At 43.4% G+C, this 9,357-nt stretch overlaps 1 pseudogene across 1 annotated transcript; it reads left to right on the top strand.

Annotated features, from left to right (window-relative positions):
- The first annotated feature begins 4,418 nt into the window (after window positions 1-4,418).
- On the top strand, window positions 4,419-5,579 carry LOC308622626 (GTPase NRas-like; annotated as a pseudogene). The gene has a single exon. The product of its transcript is annotated as a GTPase NRas-like (transcript).
- The last annotated feature ends 3,778 nt before the right edge of the window (window positions 5,580-9,357 follow it).

Raw genomic sequence — 9,357 nt, forward strand, 5'->3', positions numbered from 1 at the left:
TTAAGGTAGAGAATCCATATGACAGACAGTGGTGAGAACTTTGCAAAGTGTGGGACATGTCACACTCGAGGCTCACACCACGATTGGGGTATTAAAAAGAGACGACCCAGCAATCCCACTACTGGGCATATACCCTGAGAAAACCATAATTCAAAAAGAGTCATGTACCACAATGTTCATTGCAACACTATTCACAACAGCCAGGACATGGAAGTAACCTAAGTGTCCATCAACAGATGAATGGATAAAGAAGATGTGGCACATATATACAATGGAATATTATTCAGCCATAAAAAGGAATGAAACTGACTTATTAGTAGTGAGGTGGATGGACCTAGAGTCTGTCATACAGAGTGAAGTTAGTCAGAAAGAGAAAAAGAAATACTGTATGCTAACACATATATATGGAATCTAAGGGGGAAAATGTCATGAAGAACCTAGGGGTAAGGCAGGAATAAAGACCCAGACCTACTAGAGAATGGACTTGAGGACACGGGGAGGGGGGAAGGGTAAGCTGGGATGAAGTGAGAAAGTGGCATAGACATATATACACTACCAAATGTAAAATAGATAGCTAGTGGGAAGCAGCCACATAGCACAGGGAGATCAGCTTGGAGCTCTGTGACCACCTAGAGGGGTGGGATAGGGAGGGTGGGAGGGAGGGAGGGAGACGCAAGAAGGAAGAGGTATGGGAACATATGTATATGTATAACTGATTCACTTTGTTATAAAGCAGAAACTAACACACCATTGTAAAGCAATTATACTCCAATAAGGATGTAAAAATAAAATAAAAGAGATGATTTCCCTAGGTGCTTAGACACGTAACAATAACACACAAGAACGAGGTTCTTATATTCTTCTACTTATAAAATCCATCAGATGATGATGTATTACATATTGGAATCATCTTACCCAAGCCTTCTTAGAGAGCAAGTCTGTTGAAACTGAAGTCCATTCAAACTAGCTTGTTCATCCAAAGCCCTGGGGGAGACACATCTCAGCACAAGTCCCCTGTCACTGATGGATAAAAACCTTAATTGCTTGCAGCAAGCGATGAGTTTACCTGAACACGGTCAATAATGTTGAAATTACTTTGATTCCTTAGGCTGACAAGATGCACATATTAAAGATCTCCATAATTAAATATACAACATCAAGTCAAATAATCATTTGAACGAACAGGGAGCAGTGAGGACCGCTGGCCCTCATCAAACCCTTCCAAGTCTGACAGTTCATTAACGAAGACAAGGAACAAACAGATTCACGGGTAGACAAATGGAATATGTCGGGTTTAGGGCAGAAATCTTTACAAAGATCAGAGTTTTCTTCTGCTCTTGTGGAAAACCTCTCTCACTGTGATTTTCACTGCAGCTCGTGATGATGTGGATTCCTCTGGGAAGTTGGCCGGATTTCCTGGTCTCTCCTCAGCAAGGACCAACACCGGGGTGGTGTCTCATGGTACCTGCAGCCTGGGAGGGGTTCAGCGCCCACCTCACAGATGAGCAAACGGAGCCCCAGGAGGCTCCTCCTGCCAGGGGTCCTGAGGCCTGACACCGGGCTGGGGACACATCTGCAGCCCAAACCCCCCGGCAGTAAGAAATCCCAGGCTGTGTGGGAACAGATCTTTCTAAACCACACAGCCCGCAGAAGGGCCCCCAGGCACTTCTTAACTTCAGCTTCCAACCGTGTTGTATTTTTCCCACGAGGTATTACCATCCTTATACATACTTTGTTCCATTTCTTCCTCTGTACGTCGTATTTTTCACGTGCAAAGTATGCTGCGACTATTATAATAAAATAACCTCCTTTGTTAGGGCTCCAAATCCCTGCTTTCTCCCTTAAAGGGTCTTGATCATTTTATCTACTCTCCCTTTTCTTCAGCCCTAGAAGGGGCATCTTGTGAGGCCAGCCCCTGCCGGCCAGCGCACTGCACCCACCTCCTCCCCGCAGGCTCCCATCAGCTGCCTTCAACACCACTCACCCCAGCAACCTGCCATCTCTCTGTCCTTCTGCTGCCCACCCTGCCCTAAGCTCTGCCCATCTCTGCCTTGGCAGGCTGACCCCGCAAACCTGATTCCTCCTCCTGGGCCTCACCTAGGCTACATTTTTCTCCCCCTTTGCATCTAGGGGGCTGGGCCTGTCCCCAGCTGGCAAGGAGCGGGATGCTATAGGATTTGCAGTGAAGATGTGCACGGTCTCCCCAGCCCTGACTTGCCCTCCTGGGGCAGGCGCAGGGCAGGACTTCAACCACCTCCTGATGACTTTAGGGTGATGAGGGGTGCTGGTTCCGGCCATCAACCCCTCCTGGATGGGACACTGCACTTCCCTCTGTCTCCTCTTTCCTCTTCCTGTTGGCTCTTCCTCATGACACACAAACTTATCAACATTTTTGCATCCTAAGGAGAAAATATCTCCTCTTCACTGTCAGTGTGAATAAGTTACGAGAAATACCCTCCGAGCAGCTACTTCTGTCTGCTCCCTCCTTAACCCTTTGGTGTCTGGCTTCCATCCAACCCCTTGATGGAGACCCCATAACTGCTCTTTCAAGGGTCTTCAGTGGCCAGGAGTGCCTTCCAGTCCTGATCTTTCTGACCGGCCTGTCACATCACACAAGGTCCACCAACACTTCCCTGAAATGCATGAGGTTCTTCACACCTCACATGCTCTTGAAATCTTCTATTCTCTGCGACAGCTTTCTTCTGTCTCATTTTTTTTCTCCCTCCTCTAAGACTTGAAACTTTGAATTCAGATAGACATGGCTCAAGTCCTGAATCCTCCCAGATTTGTTTGACCTTCAGCAAGGTACTTAAATTCTCCAAGCCTCTCTTTCTTCACCTGTAAACTGGGAAAGATAAGGGAACAAGTACAAAGCCTTCAATGAGAAAACACACAAAATGTGTAGCAGAAGGTATGCGTAATGAGAAGTTGATTTCCTGCCCATCCATTCCACCTCCATCTCTGTGTCCCACAGAGACCCCAGGACAGAGAAATTTAGTAAATATGTGTGAGCCCACATAGAATCAGGGGTCCTGCATGATGACCAGCTTCTGGCTGATGAGTAGGTTGGCTAAAAGTGGAGAGAACAAAGTACCACTCTGGGAGCCAAGTTTCTCACCAAGTAAATTCCTTGCAGATTCCTCATCTCTAACCCTTCTTCCTTTGCACCACCCTGCCATACCCCCAGACAGTGTCTGCAATCCTATGTGTTAGCAGGCGATGGAATCTACAGACATGGGAGCTTAAATGAGCTTTTCAAAAACAGCAGACAGCTCAGATGTTCATGCCAGGGCTAAAGAGGGAACATCTTGTTGGTACTGCTTGCAAAAAACAAACAACAACAAAAAACAGTTTTAATGAACATTATATTCTTGTATAAATGGTATAAAGTTGATAATGTTACCATATTCAGAATTTATAAGTTGTTTTCCTTTGACACAGAATTTACATCCTTGTGTTTAAACCACTGAATTTCCTTGATATTTTGTTCTGGCTTGTAGTACATTCTTAGAATTAAGACAGCATCACAAATTCTTAGAAATCAGGACCACAAATGAGATTGTTCTTAAAAGCTAATTCTGGCCATCATCAAAAAATCTAGAAACAATAAATGCTGGAGAGGGTGTGGAAAAAAGGGAACACTCTTGCACTGCTGGTGGGAATGTGAATTGGTACAGCCGCTATGGAGAACGGTATGGAGGTTCCTTAAAAAACTACAAATAGAACTACCATATGACCCAGCAATCCCACTACTGGGCATATACCCTGAGAAAACCATAATTCAAAAAGAGACATGTACCAAAATGTTCATAGCAGCCCTATTTACAATAGCCTGGAGATGGAAACAACCTAAGTGTCCATCATCGGATGAATGGATAAAGAAGATGTGGCACATATATACAATGGAATATTACTCAGCCATAAAAAGAAATGAAATTGAGCTATTTGTAATGAGGTGGATAGACCTAGAGTCTGTCATACAGAGTGAAGTAAGTCAGAAAGAGAAAGACAAATACTGTATGCTAACACATATATATGGAATTTAAGGGAAAAAAATGTCATGAAGAACATAGGGGTAAGACAGGAATAAAGACACAGACCTACTAGAGAATGGACTTGAGGATATGGGGAGGGGGAAGGGTAAGCTGTGACAAAGTGAAAGAGCGGCATGGACATATATACACTACCAAACGTAAGGTAGACAGCTAGTGGGAAGCAGCCGCATAGCACAGGGAGATCAGCTTGGTGCTTTGTGACCGCCTGGAGGGGTGCAATAGGTAGGGTGGGAGGGAGACGCAAAAGGGAGGGGATATGGAAACATATGTATATGTATAACTGATTAAATTTGTTATAAAGCAAAAAAAAAAAAAAGCTAATTCTGGGAGGCTGTTCATGGCAGTTCCGGGGTCTCCAACATTTTTCCTGGTTGTGGTCCAAATCTGTCTGAAGCAGAGGCAGTGGAACTTGAGGTTCTTGCTGGTGTGAAATGACTGAGTACAAACTGGTGGTGGTTGGAGCAGGTGGTGTTGGGAAAAACACACTGACAATCCAGCTGATCCAGAACTACTTTGTAGATGAATATGATCCACCATAGAGGATTCTTACCAAAAACAGGTGGTTATAGATGGTGAAACCTGTCTGTTGGACATACTGGATATAGCTGGACAAGAGGAGTACAGTGCCATGAGAGACCAATACATGAGGACAGGTGAAGGCTTCCTTTGTGCATTTGCCATCAATAATAGCAAATCATTTGCAGATATTAACCTCTACAGGGAACAGATTAAGCGTGTAAAAGACTCAGATGATGTACCTATGGTGCTAGTAGGAAACAAGTGTGATTTGCCAACAAGGACAGTTGACACAAAACAAGCCCATGAACTGGCCAAGAGTTATGGAATTCCATTCATTGAAACCTCAGCCAAGACCAGACAGGGTGTTGAAGATGCCTTTTACACACTGGTAAGAGAAATATGTCAGTACCGAATTAAAAAAATCAACAACAGTTATGATGGGACTCAAGGTTGTATGGGATTGCCATGTGTGGTGATGTAACAAGATACTTTTAAAGTTCTAGCATCAGAAAAGAGCCACCATCAAGCTGCACTGACACCTTGGTCCTGACTTCCCTGGAGAAGTATTCCTGTTGCTATCTTCAGTCTCACAAAGGAGCTCCTGCGATTTCCCCAACTCTCAGTAGATCAGTATAATATCCTTTATTTGAGAAGTTCTCAGAGTAACTACCTCCTCACTTTGTTGTCTGACCAGAGAAATGAACCTCTTGTTTCTCCCAGTATTTCTCTACCGTGGGTTCTCCCCGAGCACACACAAACAATCCTCCGCCACCCCAGGTTTTTCACCTGAAAAGCAATTAATGCTCTGAAACAGAGAACCAGACTGTAGAAACATGAAATTCTGTAGAAAACAATGTCTTGAGCTCTGAAGTAGCAACTGCTGGTGATTTTTTTTTCCTTTTTACTGTTGAACTTGGAACTATGTTGGTTTTTGGAGAAATGTCATAAATTACTGTTTTGCTGAGAATATAGTTAATGTTGCTGTTTGGTTTGTTTTTAATGTTATCAGCTATATTCTATAAACTGGCATCTGCTCTGTATTCAGAAATAAAAATAAAAGCTAATTCTGGAAGAAAAAATGACTCACCTTTCATGTTTCTCAAAGTTCAAAACTTGTTTAGTAGCACTTTTAACACAGGGAAAATTGTGTTCATTTCCAATAAATGTCAATACTCTCCATTGAAGAAGAACTTGTCCATCTTTAAAATCCTTTTTGAGGGCTCCCCTTGTGGTGCAGTGGTTCAGAGTCCGCCTGCTGATGCAGGGGACACGGGTTCGTGCCCTGGTCCGGGAAGATCCCACATGCCGCGGAGTGGCTGGGCCTGTGAGCCAAGGCTGCTGAGCCTGCACTTCTGGAGCCTGTGCTCCACAACAGGAGAGGCCACAACAGTGAGAGGCCTGCGTACCACAACAACAACAAAAAAAAAAAAAAGAGAGAGAGAGAGTAATGTTGATCCCTTTATAAGTACAGAAGGGAAAAAATAACTTACACAAAAAGTGTTTGTAGTTTTACACTAGACCATAACATTGGAACTTTATGAACACAGAATGTGATGTCTATATTGTCTGGTCCACCGACTGGAGGGGCACAGACAATCACAAGTCTAGTTCTCAGCATTGGGATATTAGTCCATCTGCTTGGTTTGTTCTTCAACAACAAACAAAATGCGTGGCTCAGAAACAGCATGTCTCTCACTGATGGAACATCTGCTGTTAGACATTAATCCAGTCATCCCTGTTGTTCTCTGTGGTGACTCAGCATACAGGCAGCCTCACCATCCCCAGTGCCTCACAGGAGCTAGTTTGCACCAACTTACAGAAGCCAACTATTAGCATCTCCTCCCAACTCCATATTCAGAGACAGCTCATGAGTAGCTTGAAACTGGCCTTGCTGGGAGTGTTGACACCATGAAATTAGCAAATGTCACCAATCATTTTGATTGTGTTCACCAGAGGGATGGTTATTCAACATTTACCAGCACACCACTGACCATCAATTTTCAACACATAGCCTCTGAAGTCACCAGCTGAGAGGAAGATGGATCCAGGAAGAAACACACCAGCTCTTAAAGGATTTGACCTGAAAAAGACACACCATTCTGGTAACAGCCCACTGGCCACAACTAGTCACATGGCCCTGCCTGACTGCCCAGGATCTGGGGGGCATGGAGGAATATGTGGATATTCGGTGAGAAGCAGGAGTCTCCATCACCCTGTGGAAAAGCAGAACACAGAGAAAGACCACCAGCTCCTAACAAGAAATTCCATTTCCTCACACCATGGGGAGGTCTGCATGGACTTCTATGGAAGCACAGAGGAAGATGCAAATTATCAAGAGACTTAGAAGCTACATCAGCTATTTAAAAATATAGGAAAAAATAGAGGTTGTTTGTGACAGTTGTTTTAAGAGTTTTAAAGAAATCTCATTTGTACGAAGGATTCAACTTATTATAGAAGACTGATTACAGAGTGAACGAAGGGGGTGTTCAGAGTTGAATTAACTGTTGGGTACAGCTCAGTGCTGGATGGAGATAGAATAGAAGCAGGGCACAATAATGGGCAGTGACCAGAAGAAACTAATGTAGGTCAACTGGTCAAAGAAGGCCTCACAATGCTAACCCTTTGCTGGGGAAGCTAGTAAAATAGTCTTGTTCAGACTTCAAAGGCAACAATAGGCCTTTGACTAAACAAAGACCCTGAAAGAGCTACATGCCAAACTGCTAGACTACATGCAGTTCAGCAGAAACGGTGCAAGGAAGTCTTGGGAACCAAAAGATAAAGAAGGGAGTAAGTCATGAAGCTTCCTGGGCCTTGGGAATCTGGCCAGTTCCCGGGGATCAGCCAACATTCTGAGACTTACAACTAAAATATCAAAGCATTTACAATAATAGCCAGAGCTGCATATTTGCACACAAGCTGATGATTATCAGTTTGCAGCTTGGCATTAAAAGCAGGACTCCTTTGGGTGGCACTCTGAAGTGTCACCTGCGGGGTGGATGCACCGCCTGAGACCTTCCCAAATGGGACTCCAGATTGCTGTTCAAGGGACTTCCAGCTGCTCCTTGGATCTGGAAGTAGGTGTCGGCCCAACTTGGTGATGTATGCTCTGTTATATATTCTGTTAATATTCTTATTCCTTTCCCTCTAATAATTGCATATTGAAATTTATATACTCTATTAATATTCTTATTCCTTTCCTTTTAATGATTGTATGTTGAAATTAAGTTAAATCACCTTCTATTAAAGATTTGATTAAAACTGTTTATTTGTGTGAGATGAGTGATTATTTTGCCAGTGAATCCCACAAACCTTAAAACAGAAAGCAGGCTTTCATCAAAACACCCTCGAGTGGTAGGAAAGAGCTAATAGAAAGAAGTTTCATACACATGAGTGGATGGGTGTTCTACCACAAGTCGTGTCTCTATAGAGTAAATAATGTTATAATAGTTAAAACCATGGGTCTAGCTGAGGTGTCTCCTGTGGTGAGGTGGCAAAGGGTATTCATTGTTTTGTTCAGAGTAGGGACCTGCATCCACAGAGGAGTGGATAAAGAAAAGGTGATACATATACCTGATGGAATATTACTCAACCATAAAAAGGAATGAAATCATGCCATTTGCAGCAACATGGATGGACCTAGAGATGATCATACGAAGTGGAGTAAGTCAGACAAAGACAAATATCATATGATATCACTTACATGTGGAATCTAAAAAAAAATGACACAAATGAACTTATCTACAAAAAAGAAACAGACTCACAGACACAGAGAACAGACTTCTGGTTGCCAAGGGGGAGAGGAGGTGGGGGAGGGATGCAGTGGGAGTTTGGTAGTAGCAGGTGCAAACTGTTACATATAGAATGGATGGACAACAAGGTCTTACTATAGTCAATATTCTGTGGTAAACCATAATGGAAAAGAATATGAAAAAGAATATATTTGTGTATATATATATATATATATATATATATATATATGTATAACTGACTCACTTTGCTGTACAGTAGTAATTGAAACAACATTGTAAATCAACTATACTTCAATAAAATAAATTAAAGAAAAAGGAGTAGGGACCCAGATGTATGGGAGGCTCCAGGCTCCAGTGGCTGCAAAATGGCCATTGTAATTGGGGATAATTGGGGAGGGGGATAGATTTTGGAGACTGGAAAATGGGAAGTTCAGAAAAGAGAAGAGAAAGTGGAGAATGCACAGTCGTAGGAGAGATAAAGAGGCAAAAGAAAATCAAGTGTTCAGCCCACAACTCTGCCCTGCAGTGCACAGAAGGGGCTGGGGGCACCCTGAAGTCTCGCTGAGTGTAGCTGAGGATGTCCCGGCATCCTCAGGAGGCTGGGCCGGGAAAGAGGGTGAGAAATAAACTGCTGGTGCTTAGGAATCTTCCCGTCATCAATACCAAGGTGGTAGAACGACTTCTACTCAAATACACAAACTACTGAAACCACCTCCTGACCAAACATGGAACGTCTGTGTTTTTGTGGAGTCAGGGAAGGACTGAGGTTAAGACTGATCGTGTTTTCACACAGGTTTAGTTGTATTATTTATGACTCGCTTATTGTGTCATCCAAAATAGATTGAAAGTCTCTCACGGTCTATTTGTTCATTGTTTGCTATTGCTTATCCACCACTCCACTGCTGATTAATGTGGCTTCACTATCATGGGAACATTAGGTTCTTCCTCTCTCCTGGGACCCAGAACCACACGCTTCTGTGACTGGGAGGGAACCCAGAATCCATGTTGCCCTCCAGGGTTTTCATGCTCGGACG

The sequence above is a fragment of the Mesoplodon bidens genome, assembly GCF_964165515.1.
Source record: "Mesoplodon bidens genome assembly, chromosome: 9".
In the NCBI taxonomy this organism is placed as follows: Eukaryota; Metazoa; Chordata; class Mammalia; order Artiodactyla; family Ziphiidae; genus Mesoplodon; species Mesoplodon bidens.